We start from the raw sequence: 22042 nt of genomic DNA on the forward strand, positions 1-22042 counted from the left end.
ATATATACATTCATGGATGCATGTCTACATGTATACATCATTCAATTATCCATTATTTTAACTTTTAACTCTCTAAGCAGAACTTTCAAAAGAACAGAAAAATATATATCCACCTACCTTAGATTTGTCTTAATATATTTTTTCCTGCTACATTTGCTCATTATTAAGACATCTGTAATCAATGCTTTGTTCCTTCACCGTTTTCTTCTTTATTTATCCTGCAGTAAAATTATAATTGAATTGGGAGATCACAAATTTTATTTAAAAAAATAAAATCTTTAAAAAAAAAAGAAAATCTCTCAAAACTACACCAGAAGAATACCCCCCAGAATATCCTAATTTCTGTAAAACTGAAAAAACAAACTAGAAAGCTGAAAACTGTATTTTTTCAATCTTACTTCTTTGCGATTTTCTTATCTTCTGGGGAAAAAAATTCAAAAAATGTAAATCATGTGCTATATATCAGGTTATTTCCTACTGAATATAGAGCAGAGCTATCTGAATAATATACACTACATAAAGCTCAAGGTATCAGCTCTATTTTAAAATAATAATCACTTAATAAACTGAGTGAATTTATCATTTTCTTCTTTTTATCATTTTCTTAAATTTCATTCCACTGCAACAAACTTGCCAACCATTTTTTATTTACCTTACGTTCAAAACTGGCTTTTGTCAAAGAATTTTAACTCCAAACAAAATATTAATACTTATTTTAAAATCTTCTCCAATAGCCTGTAGTCCACTTAAAAAGCTATTTTATACACTCTAGCAACTAAACCCCATTTTTTTTTACTAATATCTAAATATACAGTTGACACTCTGAATGAAGTAAAACTGGCAAAGAGAAAGACAAAGGAACTAAGAGTCCTTAATTTACTGTAGAAGTGGAAAGAACGAATATGCACAGCCCTGAGTATCTTCTAGGCATCTTGGCCAGCAATGGTGGTGCTTAGCCACAGACATGCTGTTTTCAGGGCTCTTTCCTAAGTGGCCCCCTCTAAAATAGTATCATACCATCCTAGTCATTGTAAAACTGAGCCAGGAGGTTTGCCCATGGGCACAAGGACAATGGTTATAGCTACCAACTGTCCCCCATCTTTCAGCAGATGGACAAGAGATGGTAGGACATTTGAACCAGGTTACTTACAACATAAACAAAAAGCAAGGATGGTGCCATTCCTTTGGATTAAACTTACTCTGTTATATTCCACTGGTGTTTTACATTGGGAATCTTATCTTCCATAAAAATTGTATAGCCTACAAGGCAGAGACCATTTATTTATTAAACAGTGACTGGCACCCATGATATGTCAGGCCTTTCTTTGTGCTAGGCACAGAGGCAGATAAATGTCCCCATTCTTCAGGAGATTACAATTTCATGAGGGAGACAGACATTTAAACAAAAAATATTCATAATATTATTTGAATAATAATGATTATGACACCACATAAAAAGAGGCGTAAATGCTCATTTCTATATTTCTCTTGGAATTTTCTTTAATTTTTGAATGAGTAATACATTCTTATGGTCCAGGATTCAAAAAGTAGCAAAAGGTATTCACTAAAGTCCAGGAACAGCCAGAGGCAATCAGCATTGAAGAAAGTAGCAGCTTCCAGCCACCACAGCCACAAGATGTCAGAAGAGAAAATAACTAGTCTCACACCAGAATAATGACCATCAGATAAAACTGATTCTGATTCAGGCTCATCAAAGAATAATTTCATCCCAACTATTCTCTAAGTCATCACAGGTTGATTGCTTGCTTGCCAAATCTATCTTCCTTATATCCCTACAGCATTTCCTATTCTCCCCAAATTTTTCCTGATTAAACTCTTTGGAACACTGTGTTCATGCTTTTCTTCCAAATTATCCAGTCCTTCGTCCTCAGTCTTCTCTGCTTGCTCCTGAGAGACTGGTATTTCCAGGTTTCGCATCCCCCAAATCTACCTCCTACACAGGCTCCCTAGCTCATCCTCATTTGGTCAGTCTCAGATCTCATCTACAGCCTGGACTTCTCACTCTTGAGCTCCAGCCCATATGCATCTGCCTATTAGATATCTCTTAGTGATTTGCTCACAGATCCTCAAGCCCCAAATGTTCAAATATAACCTCAATGCCCTCACTTTGCATCTCTCCTCTTGCTGTACTCTCATCTCAGTGAGTGACATCAACACTGACTCAGCCACTCCATCTGGGAGTCCTCCTCTCCCTTCATTACTCAATTCCTGAGGAGCAACGTGGTCTAGTGATAGCAATAGTGTGTGGCATAAAAAACACTGGCACTGGGCATTACTGAGCTGATCTGGGCATTACTGAGTTCTATCACTTATTGGCTATATGATCCTGACAACTGTAAATTTTTCCAAGCATTCTTTCCTGTCAAATGAAGATTGTTTTGTGAGGAGAAAATGTAACAAAAACTCAAAGACAACCTACAGAATGGGAGAATATATTTGCAAATGACATATCAGATAAAGGGCTAGTTTCCAAGATCTATAAAGAACTTATTAAACTCAACACCAAAGAAACAAACAATCCAATCATGAAATGGGCAAAAGACATGAACAGAAATCTCACAGAGGAAGACATAGACATGGCCAACATGCATATGAGAAAATGCTCTGCATCACTTGCCATCAGGGAAATACAAATCAAAACTACAATGAGATACCACCTCACACCAGTGAGAATGGGGAAAATTAACAAGGCAGGAAACCACAAATGTTGGAGAGGATGCGGAGAAAAGGGAACCCTCTTACACTGTTGGTGGGAATGTGAACTGGTGCAGCCACTCTGGAAAACTGTGTGGAGGTTCCTCAAACAGTTAAAAATATACCTGCCCTACGACCCAGCAATTGCACTGTTGGGGATTTACCCCAAAGATACAAATGCAATGAAACGCCGGGACACCTGCACCCCGATGTTTCTAGCAGCAATGGCCACTATAGCCAAACTGTGGAAGGAGCCTCGGTGTCCAACGAAAGATGAATGGATAAAGAAGATGTGGTTTATGTATACAATGGAATATTACTCAGCTATTAGAAATGACAAATACCCACCATTTGCTTCAACGTGGATGGAACTGGAGGGTATTATGCTGAGTGAAGTAAGTCAGTCAGAGAAGGACAAACATTATATGTTCTCATTCATTTGGGGAATATAAATAATAGTGAAAGGGAAAATAAGGGAAGGGAGAAGAAATGTGTGGGAAATATCAGAAAGGGAGACAGAACGTAAAGACTGCTAACTCTGGGAAACGAACTAGGGGTGGTAGAAGGGGAGGAGGGCGGGGGGTGGGAGTGAATGGGTGACGGGCACTGGGGGTTATTCTGTATGTTAGTAAATTGAACACCAATAAATAAAAAAAAATAAAAAATAAAAAATAAAAACACAAAATGTCCAACTCTTTCGAATATAAGCAAGGACCACTACCTTACTCAGCCTTAATAATAGCATCTCCCATTTCTTGACTTCATTTTCCCCATCATCACTGCCACTGCTTTAGTTCTGAAATGATTGACATGATTAAAGCAATAACTGCCTCCCTATAAAGAAATTCGTCTCTCCCTGTAATACCTTCACCTCACTCAAACCTCTCAACCCCTCTTAACTCCACTAGATAACAACACTATTCAAAATGCAAACCCAGGAGCACCTGGATGGCAGTGGTTGAGCTTCTACCTTCGGGTCAGGTCGTGATCTGAGGGTCCTGGGATAGAGTCCTTCCTGCATTGGGATTCCCACAGGGAGCCTACTTCCCCCTCTCTCTCTTTCTGTTTCTCATGAATAAATAAATAAAATCTTTTTTTTAAAAAAAATGCAAATCCAAAGATGCTATTTATTTCCTTACTCAAAATCTTCCAATAGCCATAGTTGAGCATTACAAGTTGAGGTACCTGGTAGAGGCTTAATAAAACTTAGTTATAGAAGCATGCAAATTAAGGTACATCATCCTTTCCATTATATTAATTTTCCAGGTTCAAAATTACCCCGTATTGATTTGAAAAGCAGGAGATCCCATTTTACTAAAGTATGAACTGTGAATATTTTGAAAAATTCAGCTGCTTTTTATACTATTGATCTCACCCCAAATCTGGTTTTAATGTCCTAGAACATACTACTCTTTGATAAACAAGGATTGACTTAGGATCTCACACTCTAGTGCACCTGGATGGCTCAGTGGTTGAGCATCTACCTTTGGCTCAGGGCATGATCCCAGGGTCCTAGGATAGAGTCCTGCATTGGACTCCCCAGGGAGAGCCTGCTTCTCCCTCTGCCTACGTCTCTACCTCCCTCTCTGTCTCTCATGATTTAAAAAAATCTTTTTTTTTAAGATTTATTTATTCATGAGAGACACACAGAGAGAGAGAGAGAGAGGCAGAGACACAGGCAGAGGGAGAAGCAGGCTCCACGCAGGGAGCCTGATGTGGGACTCGATCCCGGGCCTCCAGGATCACGCCCTGGTCCGAAGGCAGGCGCTAAATCGCTGAGCCACCCAGGGATCCTGACTAAATGAAATCTTAAAAAAAAAAAAAAAAAAAAAGGATCCCCTACTCCCACATACACAAACACCTGAATGGTTAAGAGCTCAAATGTCCTAATATTAAATGTCAAAGGTCAAATGGTTAAATGTCAAATGTTCTCATACTGAGCTTATTATAATATATATTCTATTTAGCCTAAAACATACCCCTTGAATTCATCATATCTCATGATACAGTCTCAAGTTATAATTTTTAAGCCTAAAATCACAAAGTATACTGATGTAATGTTCTGTACACTACAAGTTTTCTATAAAACTATTTTTTTAAGTCCTATCTGCTAAGGAAACTTTCTCTTTTAGAGTGGAAAGGTGTATCTTAGATTAGTTTATTAGAGGCAAATAAGAGCTTACACTACAAGAGAAAAATGAGTTCAAAATTCTTTTGCCTATATGTGAATTTCTGTGCTAAATCTGGAGAAAAGCCATTTATCATACTGGTAAAAATTTCCTATCATATGTTAGGTTTGATTACCAAAACAGTATCTGGTATTCACCTTACTCTTCGTCTATGTGTTGCTCCAATCACCCTCTGGCACACAGAGTCAATTAATTTCATTGCTACCAAATATCCCTTGATATAGAGCTCTATTACAGGTATTTAAAATATGCTGATTAAAGAAAAATATCATTATATTTACACTTACAAAATGTGAACACCTACCATGCTGTGGTTAATTACATTACTACTACAATTTAACTTTCTGGAAAAATCAGGTATTATTGTAAGAAAATTTCTTGGGCAACTTTACTAGGACATAAAAGCTTATGGAAACAACTTTCTCCTCATTTTTCTATAAAACCCACAGAATAACTAATGCCTACAAGACCATTCTCTAGTGTTTCCAAGCACTTCTGTTGCTAACAGCTATAGTGGATGATTAGCAAGAGTTAATCATATTTATCACCAAACTTGATTATGCCAACTATGCTTACTGTTGTAATTTTGGAATTCTGTTAACTAGCATGTTAAATCATTAAATAGATTTAAAAGATAGAGTTACTTCTAGGAAAATTAAGTTGAATGCTTTGGAAAGACAATAACAGCAGACTGCTTTTTAAAAACTGCTTTTGAACTAGATATTAGTTGGAAAAAACTATAAAATGTTGGAGAAATATGACAAATATGTGGAGTCCTTTATAAAGACAATTGCAAAACAACCTAAGTTCTTCCTCTGCTTTTAAGAACCCAAAAATGGAAATTGTAAATTATGCGTTGAGATCATTTTTGTAGGAAGGGGAGAAAAAACAAAACAAAACAAAACAAAACAAAAAACACAAAAATACCCCACACTGCAATTAGTACAGTAAAAACAAAAAGAAAAGAACATAGAATAAAAGGCGATACACCCCTCTTGGAAGCAGGAAGAGAAAGAGACCACAGAAAAATGTATCCATTTCTCTGGTTCCAGGATGAAGCAAAGTTGTAGTTCATTGGGAAAGTAGGAGATCTTCATAGGTTAATCCTGATTTAAATAGCAAGTAAAGCTTGAAAGATAAGGGAAGAAGAATATGAAGTGCATATAAAGCTGTTCTTTTCAATCACATCAATCAAAAGGTAGAGAGAAGATAGGGCTGGCTAGAAAAGAGAAGTATTTTCAAAGAGCCAAATACCTGAAGTTGGTAGGGATGAGCCTATGCTTATCATGAATCTTAGGCGAAGGAGATGAGAGTACAAGGAGAAACAATGTGGGATAGCAGTGACAGGAAATTATACCACATTTAAAGTTTTGTAATCATTGTGAAACAAAGTTAGAATAACATTTTTTTAAAAATTTTTTAAAGATGATAGATATGTTGAATAACAAATCATAGTGATTTTTTTTTTAGATTTAATTTATTTATTCATGAGAGACAAAGAGAGAGGCAGAGACATAGGCAGAGGGAGAAGCAGGCTCCACGCAGGGAGCTCCATGTGGGACTCGATCCCGGAACTCCAGGATTGTGCCCTGGGCCAAAGGCAAACATTCAACTGCTGAGCCACCCAGGCGTCTCAGAATAACTTTCAAATAACATTCTTCACACTTCTATGTAAAAACAGAAGTAGCCAGGAGTAGTACTTATAAATAATTGAAACATGTGTAAATAATGTCTTTAATATTTTAAACACGAATCATACAGAAAATCACGTGGCTTTCTAATACAGATTCAAGGCTACTCTAATTCAATTGCTTCAGACACCTATTATTTAAGAAATCTTAAGTCTTTATAAAAAGACCAAAGGATTAATTATTTCAGCATCTCTTTCTCAATTCATTCCCCACCTGGCTTCTGTTTTTGGCTATTTCACAGTCAATGAATAGCAAAACTGGCTGGTAAGAAGGAAATGAAAAATAAGATTCAAATAACCATAGTCTATCTCCACCTCTCCAAATACTATCCTCTCCACCACCACCACCACTTCATGGAAGGAAACAAAATTTAAAATCTTCTGTAGGAATTATTTGCTCGACTGAAGTCATTGCAGGGTTTTCTTGTTCAGTATCGTTATTTCATTACTGCATTTTATACATTTCAAAACACATCTACACAAAGTACAATAAGTGACTACTAACTAGTAAATCTGGGAAAGAGTAGATAAGACACTTTTATTAGCTAAAGTTCGGAGAAATGAATTTCAACATTATTATACTTAGCTAGATTGGTCTTATTTTGTGTATATTAATAAAACTGCTACCTTTCTAAGTCCAGAAACATGCTTCAATAGGTTAATTTTAACACTTCCATCAATTTTTTAAAAAGTGAAAGCATCTCAACTGTCCATATATAGTATCATGGGTCTTTTGCATGATTGTTTCCCCAATACCTGAACTAGCTTTTATCATATCAATGCTAGAATATAAATTCCACTTTAAAACATTACTTAACAAAAAAAAAAAAACATCACTTTTGTGCTACCAATGAAAAAAATTGAGGCTATTTGAAATTATAAACAAAACTGTAGTTAGGGTCTAATTTTAAGTCTGCTGTGTTTACAAAAAAAAAAAAAGCTTCAAGAAGATAACTTTGAAAATACTGGTTTTGTGGGACACCTGGGTAGCTCAGCGGTTGAGCGTCTGCCTTCTGCCCAGGGTGTGATCCTGGAGTCCCCTGCACGGAGCCTGCTCCTCTCTCTCTGTGTGTCTCATGAAGAAAAAGAAAAGAAGAAAAGAAAAGAAAAGAAAAGAAAAGAAAAGAAAAGAAAAAAGAAAAGAGAAGAGAAGAGAAGAGAAGAGAAGAGAAGAGAAGAGAAAGAAAAGAGAGAGAAAGAAAGAAAGAGAAAGAAAGAAAGAAAGAAGAAAAGGAAGGAAAAAAGAAAAAGAAAGAAAGAAAGAAAAAGAAAGAAAGAAGAAAGAGAAAGAAAGAAAGAAAGAAAGAAAGCAAGCAAGCAAGCAAGCAAGCAAACACTGGTTTTGGGGGAAATTCTCAAATTATCAGAATCACACAGCTCCGTTGTTAGAATTTCACATGATTTTGATATGTAATGGACCTGGCTGTATCACTGTTTGGAAAATACACCTGAAGATGCTTCCCACTTTGGGAGAATTGAGATACTTCAAAAGAGCCTCACAAAAGAGCTGCGAGTAAGGTTTTCTAGGAGGCAAGTATCCTCTCTTCCAAGCAAAATTCCCACTTAACTTCCTAGCTTATGTTTTCCTCAACAGTTTCCTCTGACACTCCTGGGAAGGCCAATCAAAAGATGTTCAAAAAACATAGATACTGTATTTTTAAACTTTGCTGTAATGGAATTATACCAGTAAGACTCAAGTTGTCTTTATTAGTATTAAGATACAATCTCACTAGTATCATCCTTAAGTTTTCCTTTCCATTCTCCCTTATTCTCTACTGTATATTCTAAAGCATCAGAAAAGGAAAGCTCATGAGTGAAAGGATTTACTCTGACAAATTGTGATCTTTATTATACTGTTCTCATGGTAAAAGATTTTAAACGCCCTAAGTATTCTTTAAAAGGAAATTAACGAAATGATTTAAATAATTTATTTCTACTTATGTGCAATGGATAAGAAACATTTTCCCTGAAATTTTTATTTTTATAATTTGTATGGATAACATTGAAATTGCATTAATGTATGATAATTCTCAAAGTTGACTTTTATATATGGAATGCATTAGTTCAGTAAAGACATTCGAAGACATTTCAGGCTTATTTCCTTAATGACCAATGTTGACCGCATGTCAAAATGTCAGTGGTTCAGCTGTGAAGTGTTTGCATTGTTCAGTTTTACTTTTAAAAGTCTATCTAAATGGAACAGGACATTTGAGTGCTTTCCAATGGACTACTACATCAACAATAAACCTGGCTCAATTTTCTGGTCCAATATTAACTTGCAGAGAATATCAAATTAGGGAAAAAAGATCAGAAATACATGTATTGTACTGGTCAAGTTTCAGTCAGGATTCCTTATGTGTGTTAACCTGAAACTCTTCCCTACTTTTCATATAAGTGCCTTAATCCTAAGAGAGATTTCATATTTTAATCATGCAATGACTTTCCTCAGTAGAAAACTGAAGTGAGGGATCCCTGGGTGGCGCAGCGGTTTGGCGTCTGCCTTTGGCCCAGGGCGCGATCCTGGAGACCCGGGATCGAATCCCACATCGGGCTCCCTGCATGGAGCCTGCTTCTCCCTCTGCCTGTGTCTCTGCCTCTCTCTCTCTCTGTGTGACTATCATGAATAAATAAATAAAATCTTTAAAAAAAAAAAAAAAAAAGAAAGAAAGAAAACTGAAGTGATCAGGATCCCTGGGTGGCTCAGTGGTTTAGCGCCTGCCTTCCGCCCAGGGCATGATCCTGGAGTCCTGGGATCAAGTCCCACATCAGGCTCCCTGCATGGAGCCTGCTTCTCCCTCTGTGTGTCTCTGCCTCTCTCTCTCTCTCTCTCTCTGTGTCTCTCATGAATGAAAAAATAAAATCTTAAAAAAAAAAAAAGAAAACTGAAGTGATCTATAGAGTCTGGAGTTTCTTGAATTCATCAGTAGAAGCAAATTTCATTAGCCTTCCAACAAAGCAAACACAAAGACTGAAGAGCTCCTCCATGTTTATACATTCAACAAAAATTTATTCATATAGTCTTATAAGATATGTAAACAAAACATCAGTGTAATCACAACTTCACACTCACCAGAGTGATTCCAGGTTGACCAGAGAGTCACTGGGAAAGTGCCTGCTTACCCTGATCTACTTAGAGATTCACACCAAACATGTTTGCGCCATTACCAACACTTAATGTGACAATGCTTTAAGTGTTCACTCATTCAGGATCAAACCCATTTAAATATCTTTCTAAAGTTGTATCTGGATCAGGAAGCAGTTCTTTAAACATTTTTTTTAATACTTAGCTTTTATTGGCCAAAATACTGTTTGCAATTTAACTTCCTTGGAAGAAAAAAACTCAAAGATTTAAAAACTATGAGGGCAAAGTAGCTTGTTACTCAAAAACAGGATCAAGACTAGGAGAAAAATGTGGTACCCAAAGGGAAAAATCAAGAGAGAATATGAGTCTTGCATACAGTATGGTACAATTTTCATCCCAGACCTCTATGGCCAGGCATCTAGGTGTATATTATTTAATAGGAAGTGGCTGCATTCTCATCGGCCCCCCAAATCAGGCTTGGAAGGAAGAAATTTTAAGAAGTGAAGTAGATAAGAGGTACTGTTAAGAGAGGCTCTCTCAGTTTTAGTCAGAGCTGCTGAAACTGACGGTGAGCTGACTGCTGCCCACCTGAGCAGTGCAGGTGTCTCGGTGACCTTACAGTCAGGGCTTGGGTCTAGGGGCAGCGGGACCCAGGCTGTGCTGACCATGTGCCCCCCCCGCACCCCCCAGGCAGCAGGCCCGGGTCTAGGGGCAGCGGGACCCAGGGCTGTGCTGACCATGTGCCCCCCCCCCGCACCCCCCAGGCAGCAGGCCCGGGTCTAGGGGCAGCGGGACCCAGGGCTGTGCTGACCATGTGCCCCCCCCCCGCACCCCCCAGGCAGCAGGCCCGGGTCTAGGGGCAGCGGGACCCAGGGCTGTGCTGACCATGTGCCCCCCCCCGCACCCCCCAGGCAGCAGGCCCGGGTCTAGGGGCAGCGGGACCCAGGCTGTGCTGACCATGTGCCCCCCCCGCCCGCACCCCCCAGGCAGCAGGCCCGGGTCTAGGGGCAGCGGGACCCAGGGCTGTGCTGACCATGTGCCCCCCCCCGCACCCCCCAGGCAGCAGGCCCGGGTCTAGGGGCAGCGGGACCCAGGGCTGTGCTGACCATGTGCCCCCCCCCCCGCACCCCCCAGGCAGCAGGCCCGGGTCTAGGGGCAGCGGGACCCAGGGCTGTGCTGACCATGTGCCCCCCCCGCCCGCACCCCCCAGGCAGCAGGCCCGGGTCTAGGGGCAGCGGGACCCAGGCTGTGCTGACCATGTGCCCCCCCCGCCCGCACCCCCCAGGCAGCAGGCCCGGGTCTAGGGGCAGCGGGACCCTGGGCTGTGCTGACCATGTGCCCCCTCCCCCCGCCAGGCAGCAGGCCCGGGTCTAGGGGCAGCGGGACCCAGGCTGTGCTGACCATGTGCCCCCCCCCCGCACCCCCCAGGCAGCAGGCCCGGGTCTAGGGGCAGCGGGACCCAGGGCTGTGCTGACTATGTGCCCCCCCCCGCACCCCCCAGGCAGCAGGCCCGGGTCTAGGGGCAGCGGGACCCAGGGCTGTGCTGACCATGTGCCCCCCCCCGCACCCCCCAGGCAGCAGGCCCGGGTCTAGGGGCAGCGGGACCCAGGGCTGTGCTGACCATGTGCCCCCCCCCGCACCCCCCAGGCAGCAGGCCCGGGTCTAGGGGCAGCGGGACCCAGGCTGTGCTGACCATGTGCCCCCCCCGCCCCGCACCCCCCAGGCAGCAGGCCCGGGTCTAGGGGCAGCGGGACCCAGGGCTGTGCTGACCATGTGCCCCCCCCCCGCACCCCCCAGGCAGCAGGCCCGGGTCTAGGGGCAGCGGGACCCAGGGCTGTGCTGACCATGTGCCCCCCCCCCCCGCACCCCCCAGGCAGCAGGCCCGGGTCTAGGGGCAGCGGGACCCAGGGCTGTGCTGACCATGTGCCCCCCCCGCCCGCACCCCCCAGGCAGCAGGCCCGGGTCTAGGGGCAGCGGGACCCAGGCTGTGCTGACCATGTGCCCCCCCCGCCCGCACCCCCCAGGCAGCAGGCCCGGGTCTAGGGGCAGCGGGACCCTGGGCTGTGCTGACCATGTGCCCCCTCCCCCCGCCAGGCAGCAGGCCCGGGTCTAGGGGCAGCGGGACCCAGGCTGTGCTGACCATGTGCCCCCCCCCCGCACCCCCCAGGCAGCAGGCCCGGGTCTAGGGGCAGCGGGACCCAGGCTGTGCTGACCATGTGCCCCCCCCCCCCCCAAGCAGCAGGCTCGGGTCTAGGGGCAGCGGGACCCAGGCTGTGCTGACCATGTGCCCCCCCCGCACCCCCCAGGCAGCAGGCCCGGGTCTAGGGGCAGCGGGACCCAGGCTGTGCTGACCATGTGCCCCCCCCGCACCCCCCAGGCAGCAGGCCCGGGTCTAGGGGCAGCGGGACCCAGGCTGTGCTGACCATGTGCCCCCCCCGCACCCCCCAGGCAGCAGGCCCGGGTCTAGGGGCAGCGGGACCCAGGCTGTGCTGACCATGTGCCCCCCCCCCCCCAAGCAGCAGGCTCGGGTCTAGGGGCAGCAGGACCCTGGGCTGTGCTGACCATGTGCCCCCCCCGCACCCCCCAGGCAGCAGGCCCGGGTCTAGGGGCAGCGGGACCCAGGCTGTGCTGACCATGTGCCCCCCCCGCACCCCCCAGGCAGCAGGCCCGGGTCTAGGGGCAGCGGGACCCAGGCTGTGCTGACCATGTGCCCCCCCCCCCAGGCAGCAGGCCCGGGTCTAGGGGCAGCGGGACCCAGGCTGTGCTGACCATGTGCCCCCCCCCCCCGCAGGCAGCAGGCCCGGGTCTAGGGGCAGCGGGACCCAGGAGCGCGGCCCCCCGGCCGTCCCGGACCTGCTCCCTCCCCGCAGCTCTGACAAGCCCGCACCCACAGTGTCCGGAGACTAAAGGTGCCCGCATGCGGGCCCCAAGCAGGGTTTTGGGGAAGGAACGGGGGACTGGACGGAGGCTGTCCCACGGGACCCGAGCGCGCAGAACCGACACAGGCACTGCGGGCCGCCGGCGGTAGAGACCGACGTCCTCGGTGCCCGGGTCCGCTCTCCTCCGGGTCGGGTGGCTTTCCCCAAACACTGTCCGCCTCGGGCCCGGTAGGAGTGCGGGGGGACGGGCGAGCGCCGCCCGGAGGGACAGCGGGGGCCTCAGAAAGCGGTGCGCGCGGATGGGGAGGCGGGGGGGGCCCCGGGCGGGAGACCGGGCGGGGACGCGGAGGGCGACGGGGCGGGGGACGCGGCGGGGGACGGGGGGCGGGGGACGGGGGGCGGGGGACGGGGCGGGGGACTCAGCGGCCGGGCCGCCGTCCGGAGGCCGCGGTGTCGGGCTGCCCCTGCCCTCCCCGCCGCCGCCCTCTCCGCGCCCCCGGCTGCCGCTCGCCCCGCCCCGGCCCCCGCCTGGCTCCCGGCCCCCGCCTGGCTCCCGGCCCCCGCCTCGCTCCCGGCCCCCGCCTCCTGCGCCGTCGGCGGCTCCGCGGTGCCGGGTCCCGCCCGGCGCGCCACTTACCCGCCGCGATGGGATTTACGTAGCGGCCGTCGTCACTGCTTACGGGCGGGAGGAGGTGGGGACGGCGAGCCCGGCAGCCCGGCGCCCCCGGGGCCCCGCGTCGCCCCCACGTCAGCTCTGATGCGGCAGCCACAGCCTCCCCGCCGACCCGGGGCCAAAAGTAGCGCAGCAGCCGACCGAACCGCGTCCTCGCGTCCCGCCCTCCCCTCCCCCCTCCCCCTCTCCCTCTCGGCGACGGCCTCCCCGGGGACGCCCGGCGGAAGAAAATCCAGGCTCGAACCCTGCCCCCTGCCGGCCTCCAGCGGGAGTGCAGCGCCGACAATCCAACAATTAGATGGAACGGGGGGAGGGGAGGAGGGAAAGGAGGGGCCAGGGGGCGGGGCCTGAGTGGTCGGGAGGCGGGGCCTCGGGGTGGCGAGGGGGACCGGGCAGGGGGCGGGGCCTCGGGGTGGCGAGGGGGACCGGGCAGGGGGCGGGGCCTCGGGGTGGCGAGGGGGACCGGGCAGGGGGCGGGGCCTCGGGGTGGCGAGGGGGACCCGGGCAGGGGGCGGGGCCTCGGGGTGGCGAGGGGGACCGGGCAGGGGGCGGGGCCTCGGGGTGGCGAGGGGGACCGGGCAGGGGGGCGGGGCCTCGGGGTGGCGAGGGGGACCGGGCAGGGGGCGGGGCCTCGGGGTGGCGAGGGGGACCGGGCAGGGGGCGGGGCCTCGGGGTGGCGAGGGGGACCCGGGCAGGGGGCGGGGCCTCGGGGTGGCGAGGGGGACCGGGCAGGGGGCGGGGCCTCGGGGTGGCGAGGGGGACCGGGCAGGGGGCGGGGCCTCGGGGTGGCGAGGGGGTCCGGGACCGGGACCGGGACCGGGGCCGGGAGGAGGGGCGGGCTGCGGCGGGAGGAGGACGGGGTCCTGGAAGCCGGAAGCCGCCAGCCGCCAGCCGCCAGCCGCCAGCCGCCCCGCCTCGCGCCGGAAGTCCCGCTGGCGGCAAAGTTAACGGCAGTGGTTGGCGCGTCCGCGTCGGAGTCGCTGGTTCTCGAGGCTGCCGGCTGCGCGCCCCCTGCCCCCACCGAAGCTGACGTGCCCGAGCGGACCCGGGGAGCGTCCGCCGTCCCGGGGCGCTGTGGACGTGACTTCGGGGAGCTGGCTGTCCTGGTCCCAGCCTGCTCCGCCTCCCCGGTGACTGCGTCGGGGTGTGCAGAATCAGCGGTGGGCCCGCTGGGAGATGCGACGCCGGGAAGGAAGGCTCTGGGTGGCAGGCCAAACCCCGTGCCTCTGAAGTCGGAGTTTGCTTCCCATCCAGTGGAAGGCGAGGGCCCTCCGGTAAGGGGAGCGTTCCGACCCTCTCTCGGGAACCCTTTCTGCATACTCAGAACTTCCTCAACTGCAAGGCTGAGCAAGCCCTCCCAAAGGGAGCCTCCGTAGCCTAAAGACAAGCCGCTTTACATTCAGAAAACACGAATTCAGACAGTGATTACCGCCCGACTTTATAGTACTCAGGGGTGTGAGATGCAGGAAACCAATGTCAAGGACACCACTGATAAGTTGCTGAGAAAAAATAAAAACATGCCAACGTAGTGCAGGTAGAGACGGGAAGCTTTGTGAAATATTAGAATCTGCAGAGTGGGAGAGAATCCTCAACTCTGCAGTCCCAGATTTTGGCCAGCCTGAACCGCTTCCAGCTGTAATGCATAGGGCGCAGATAGAACCCAAATCTGTAAGTTCACTTCCCCCTTTTGACGTAAGAATTCTGAAGCCCCTCCTTGCGTTATCATAGACAATGCCCATCTCGACCACTTGTGAGTACCGATTTCTTAATAAGGAACATTAGCAAGTTAACAAAATTGAATTTAAAAAACAACCAAGTCCTTTTTTGTGTGTGTAGTTAAGGCTGGCACAGAATATTTTTAGGTAAGTAATACAGCTCATTTTAGCCCAGGGGAAAAGGGGTCACTAGAAGGGAAGGGAATAAAAAGGGGTTATCAAACACTCAAATCTTACTATTCATTATGGTCAAGGTTGACCAGTGCAGGATGAATAGATTTTTAGCCACAAGTGATTGAAATTGTGATCATTCACCTTCCCCAAAACATTGCTTTCCCCCTGGTTGTTTGCTGCTAAATTTAACAAAGTATACATTCTTCATATACATAGAGTCTATTAGATATAGGACTTAAGATGTAAGTGGTAAATCAACATACACTAAAATGTAAATGTCAACCCTTTCTTGAGAGTACCTGGGGTCTGAAGAGAAAGGGCATGACAGAGCAGCAGGATCTCATAGTCCCATCGGCCACAAGTCCAATACACATCTCACTGGGCCAAAATCAAGGGATTGTTGGCTCCAGCGAAAAGTCCATTTCCTTGCATTTTTCGTCTTCTAGAGGCCATCCACATTCCTTGATTGATTCCTTTTCCTCCATCTTCAAAGCCAGCAACAGCTGGTGGAGTCTTTTGCTGCCATCGTTATGATTTTGTCTCTCACCTCCCTCTTTTACTTACCAAAACCTTGTTTTAATATTGGGCCTACCCTAATAATCCAGGATAATCTTCCCATATCAAAATTAGCTGATGAGCAAACTTGATTCTATCTGTAACAATTTCCTTTTGCCACATAACCTGTTCACAAGTTATGGGATTAGGATGGAGACATCTCTGGGGAGTGAGCTATTCTGCCTATCCATAGTGAAGGATTCTAAAATAAGCTTGAGCTCTTAGAAAAATCACCTGCCTCTAGGAAGTATCCCTTGCAAATATTTCAAATGTTTGACTAGAAATGCCAATAACTGATTTATCACTTTCTCATTACCTATGATATAGAAAATCTTTAAATTTTTAATTTTTAAATCAGGGGTAAAGGAGCAGATTAGGAAGGTACAAGTTTTTAAATGGGAAGAATAATATACCTACTTCTTAGCATTGTTGTAAGGATTAAATAAAGTAACTACCATAAAGTATGTGCTCAATAAAAAAAACTAGCCAAAATGGGTGATGGGTATTAAGGAGGACACTTGTGATGAGCACTGTTATACATAAGTGATAAATCACTAAATTTTACACCTGAAACCAATTTTACCATATATGTTAACTAACTACAATTTTAAATAACTTGAAATGGAGCAGGGTGGTGGGGAGGAATATTTTTATATTGGTCCAGTGTCCAGGTTTTTGGGCTCCTCACTTAGGCAATATTGCTCTGTAGAAGAGGGACAGCTAGAACATCTACTTTCCTGAGAAAATACAGGCTGTGGGTCACACCCATATATTCTCCCTTCACCTCAAAATATCTTAAATCATCCCTTCCATTATGGGTCAGGAGGAACACCTCCCTCCTTTGCTTTCTAAATCCAGGTATAAAATAGGTGTCATTTCTTTCCCATACCAGATCTAAGTCAATTATCTGCTGTCTTGTACCTTTATTCTCTTTCTCTAGGCTCCATCTCCTATCCCTGCAAATGTATCCTATCTGCCTCTACTTGAAAAGTGTTGACTGCTTCTCCTACCAGAAAAGCTACAGAGTTGCCAGCTCTAGGGTGCCCATTCACATTACATTTTTCCCCATATGCCTGTTCCATCTCTTGCCATCATCTCACTATCAGACTACTCAGGAATAGAGAAGACACTTACTATATTCACTTACTCACCACCTACTACTCATTTCTAACTTCCTGGCTGTCTGATATTTGCCCTCTTTCCCCCCCCCCCCCCCCAAGACCTCTTTCTGATTACAGAATCTGAAACTTTTTTTTTTTCACTCTTCATGCTGCTTGACCTCTTTTCCTACCTTAGTGTCTCCTCTCTGAGTTTCCATGACATTTGACTCTCCTGGTTTCACTCATCTTTGCTTCCCTAATGTGGATAGTTCTGAGTTTTCTGCCCTTGATCGTCTTCTACATTGTCCTCCTTAGTTACCATTCTCACTTCTGTTGAAAAGAAAGAAACTTGCCTCCATTATAGGTCATCCTAAGTATTTCTATTTGGTTCGTTTTCCCAATACATGGCTCTTGTGATGTGATTTCTCTTATTAAAAGTCCTGAATGAAAAAAAAAATCTTGAATGATTGAGGGAGTGGGACTTATGGGGTCAAAGGTGGAAAGGAGATTGAATTCCCTTTGGTGGCCTCTTGAAGAATCTACTACACGTACATACTACATATTCTAAAAACATAAAATTTTAGTTAACGCAAAAACTTAGATCTAATTGGCTAAGTCCAAATATCCTAGTTTTGCATAAAACCTTTCATGATGTGGGCCCAACTTAAGTTTACAGCCCTATTCCATGTTAGTCTCTTGTGTTTTGTATCACACTGGTTCTCAAAGCATCCTGCACATCAGAGTCACATGAAGAGCTTGAAAAGATGTACCCAGGCCATCGGCCCTACCTGTTGACTTACTGAGTCAGAATCCTCAAAGAAAGGGCCTATAAATCTACCTCTTTTAAGATCTCCAGTGAGTTGCAAGATTATTACTTGGCAGCACTTCAGCCAAAACTTACTACTTACTATTATATATAATTACCTTACATTTTCCGATCTTTTTTGCCTTAATTGCCCGTTTTCTCACCAGTTCTCTGTATCTGCCAATTAAAATCTTCTCCATCCTATCAGATCCAGCTTACATACTATCTTCTTTACTCCCACTTAGCCCAAAGTAAGCACTGAATAGATATTAGCTGTAATTAATATTTTGAATGACTTGGGCAAGTTCCTTCATTGACTTGTGCAGAATCAAAGCTCTAGAAAGAGTCTTAAAAACCTAAATTGAAAAAAAAAAAAAAAAAATTGAAAAAAAAAAAAAAAAAACCTAAATTGACCCACTTTGTTTTATAAATTAGAAAGTGGAGGGATGCCTGGGTGGCCCAGTTGGTTAAGCATCTGACTCTTGATTTTGGCTCAGGTCATGATCTCAGGGTGGTGAGATCGAGCCCCACATCAGGCTCCATTTGCATTGAGGAGTCAGCTTGAGGATTCTCTCTCCCTCTCCCTCTATCCCTCTCTCCCCTGCACTTGGTGGACACCCATCTCTGTGCATTTTCTCTGCGTCTCTCTCAAAAAGATAAATGAGATTTTTTTTTTTTTAGTGGAGACTAAGTAGTTAGAAAACTTGCTTTGGCTAATAAGTAGTAATATCAGGACTAGGATCGAGGCTTTGTGACTTTTAATCCTGTACTACATCTATTACACCACAAGTTCTCAGAATTTTGCATTGTTTAAATGACTACTACTTTACCAGTTTACCGTAGATGAGAGAAAATGGATTCACTTGAAAGTAGTTTACACAGGTCCTTTCTATTCAAGATTTAGGATTTGGGATTTTAACAACTGTAGTTTTCCCGATTTAAATATTTCAGAAAAGTAAAACAAGTCATTGTAACATATACTTGATTTATGATGTCTCCAATTTGCTGTTTGGGAAGAAATATTTCATTCTACTAGAAAGTTAATAGTCCTAGCTTCCAACATGAGAAATACCTTTTGCATGTGGGTATATGTCCTTTTTTTTTTTTTTTTAATTTTATAAACTTAAACCTCCAAATCTAATGGCTATGAACTCAGAAGAATATTTAAAATATTTATTTATACAAACAGGCCACTGAATTCTTTAAAATGAGGAGATTGTTTGGAGTCTTTAAACTTTCATGTGTAATTTTTTAAATCATAAAAATATAATGAAAACCTACTTTCAAATGTTTCCTACATGTTTTTATTCACAAGAAATTCAGCTGCCTGCCAAGATTTATTCTTTTCACATAGGATCACATTGTAGCTATTGTCAGAACCAATAAGGCCTGAAAAGCTAAGAAGCTTGGCTAAATTAACTGACCACTGTTCAACCTTGGAAATTGCAGGATTTGATAGAATTAATGTAGCAATTTGGTTCTGTTATTCGAATATATTTTTTTAAGATTATATTTATTGAATAAATGAGAGACAGAGAGAGGCTGAGACAGGCGGAGGGAGAAGCAGGCTCCATGCAGGGAGCCCGATGTGGGACTCGATCCCAGAACTACAGGATCACAACCTGAGCTGAAGGCAGACGCTCAACCACTGAGCCACCCAGGTGTCCCCAAATATTTTTTGATAAAATTATGATAGTAGTTAGTGTTTCTTTTATTTTTATATTTTTTAAATTTTTTTTTTATTTATTTATGATAGTCACAGAGAGAGAGAGAGAGAGAGAGAGAGAGAGGGGCAGAGACACAGGCAGAGGGAGAAGCAGGCTCCATGCACCGGGAGCCCGATGTGGGATTCGATCCCGGGTCTCCAGGATCGCGCCCTGGGCCAAAGGCAGGCGCCAAACCATTGCGCCACCCAGGGATCCCTATTTTTATATTTTTAAGTATATAAATAAGATGTCAGAGGAACACCAGCATGTCAAAGACATGAATGATAATTCAGAGCATATGAACTGCTAAGTACCTTATTAATTAAATTATTAAAAAGAAATTTATAACTAGTCCTGGAAATAAATCCAATGACTATTATTTAAGACTCTTTAAAAGAATTGAGCAGGGGATCCCTGGGTGGCTCAGCAGTTTGGCACCTGCCTTTGGCCCAGGGCGCCATCCTGGAGTCCCGGATCGAGTGCTCCCGGCATGGAGCCTACTTCTCCCTCCTCCTGTGTCTCTGCCTCTTTCTCTCTATGTCTATCATAAATAAATAAATAAATCTTTAAAAAAAATAAAAGAATTGAGCAAAATAAATAATAAATAACTAAATAATAAATAGAATTGAGCCCCAATGTATGAGAGGATTAGAAGGTTACTGGATTGAAATACAACAGCTTATCCCATGACCAAGAGGCTGAGTTTAACAAATGTTTGGTCAGGACAAAATTCTGAAGATGAATTTCCACTACATTTAAATGGCAGCTATCAAAACTCAGCTCTGCACGTGGTTGTCTGAAGAAGGAGAAATCAGGGTAAGTCTAACTAAAAACAGATATTAAGAGATAGCAAGAGCTGGATAAAAAGCACCAGATTAGATTGATTCAGATGGTAAAATGGGCAAATGACCTAGCCAAGGGCAGCCCCCGTGGCCCAGTGGTTTAGCGTCCCCTTCAGCCCAGGGTGTGATCCTGGGGACCCAGGATCAAGTCCCATGTCAGGATCACTGCATGGAGCCTGTTTCTCCCTCTGCCTGTGTCTCTGCCTCTCTCTCTGTGTCTCATGAATAAATAAAAATCTTAAAAAAACAAAAAACCTTTAAGAAGATATGACATTATGGGGAATGTGTTAAGTAGCTTCCAAAACAGTTGAATGCTCACCTCAGGCTTCTAAATACCTGTTTGCTTGCTTTTGTTTGACTTATCTAGTTCAGTGCCATGTGTTAGGAATGTTTGATAACTGTTCCCTAGTAAGATGAGAACTAAGATGCTGTTGTTAAATGAGTCGTATGAAAAAATGCCCTTGAAATGAAGGATTTAGCCAGTGTGTCTCTGTAAAACATGACAGGAATGATATCAATATTGTCTATGTATTAAATGCCTCATTTTTTTTAATTTTTATTTATTTATGATAGTCACACAGAGAGAGAGAGAGAGGCAGAGACACAGGCAGAGGGAGAAGCAGGCTCCATGCACCGGGACCCGACGTGGGATTCGATCCCGGGTCTCCAGGATCACGCCCTGGGCCAAATGCAGGCGCCAAACCGCTGCGCCACCTAGGGATCCCTAAATGCCTCATTTTTAAGGATGCTTCATCAATAACAAATACTCCAACTAGAATTTACCAAATTCTTAGTCTTCATAAATTGAAAACCACTTATTTTGTAGGTTATAGTGCCATCATGTGGATGTCTTTTCGTAAAATGAAATGTAGCATTTTAGTAATAGAGACTATTTTTATGATTGGGAAACCCAGTCACCCACACACAGGCATGACAACTTATAATTTAGTGCTGATTTCTAAGACTGGCTGTATATAGATTCACTTGGGATTTCTGAATCTATGTTGTTAGCATGTAGAATTTGGAAACATTTTTTAGATGATAAAAAGACTTTCTGAATATAATAGCTTGAATATTCATGCTGTCTCTACAGATGGTCAGAGTTTTCTTTTTAACATGTCTATTATAAAGGATACAGATGAACAGCCAGATGAAAAGATACTAGGTCTAGAAGAATCCCAAGCACAGGAGCTTCTGTCCTTTGGAGTTGGGGTGTGCCACCATCCTGGCACATGGATGTGTTCCCAACCTGGAAGCTCTCAGAATCCCATAGTTTATAGAGATTTTATAGAGGCTGCATCATGTAGGCAATCTCCAGCCTCCAGAGGATTGGGGGGGGGGGGGTTAAAGTTCCAAGCTTCTTTTTTTAAAAAAATTTTAAAATGTGTTTATTTGAAAGAAAGAGAGCACAAGCTGGGGACCCACAGAAATATAGAGTTGGAAGGAACCTTAGAATTCTTCTGCATTTAAGTTTTATTTAGCAGTTTAACTCCTTTTTAAGATAAAAACTGAACTAACAGTGGTGCCTGGGTGGCTCAGTCATTTGGGCATCTGCCTTTGGCTCAGGTCATGATCTCGGGGTCCTGAGATTGAGCCCCACATCAGGCTCCCTGCTCAGCACAGAGTCTGCTTCTCCCTCTTCCTCTCCTCCCTGCTCATGTGTGCTCCCCTCTTTCAACTCACCCTGTCTCTCAAATAAAATCTTAAAAAAAAAAAAAAAAACTAATAAAAACAAGTACTCTGAAGCTGAGACTGAACCCTAAAGTCCTCCAAGAAGAAGGATGTGGTTGGGAATGCCCTTTGGATTTCTCAGTTAGAATATTGTTTAACAAACATTGGATGTTACTTTGTGTAGGCACTGTATATAGGCAATAAAAATGTGAGGGAGAGTCTGTCCAGTGTTACAGAAAACAAGAA

At 45.3% G+C, this 22042-nt stretch overlaps 1 protein-coding gene across 6 annotated transcripts in view; it reads left to right on the top strand.

Annotated features, from left to right (window-relative positions):
- The first annotated feature begins 14162 nt into the window (after positions 1 to 14162).
- Positions 14163 to 22042, top strand: part of CUL2 (cullin 2) — a 166236-nt gene continuing 158356 nt past the window's right edge. Inside the window, exons 1-2 of one of the 6 annotated variants that reach the window (XM_038529670.1) lie at positions 14165 to 14502; positions 20007 to 20099. The gene's annotated coding sequence lies outside the window, so the exon portion shown is untranslated. Of the gene's footprint in view, positions 14503 to 14913; positions 15091 to 20006; positions 20100 to 22042 lie in introns of those variants that run through there. The other 5 variants (XM_038529671.1, XM_038529677.1, XM_038529668.1 and 2 more) reach the window with 5 other exon arrangements.

Source organism: Canis lupus, chromosome 2 (assembly GCF_011100685.1).
Source record: "Canis lupus familiaris isolate Mischka breed German Shepherd chromosome 2, alternate assembly UU_Cfam_GSD_1.0, whole genome shotgun sequence".
Lineage (NCBI taxonomy): Eukaryota > Metazoa > Chordata > Mammalia > Carnivora > Canidae > Canis > Canis lupus.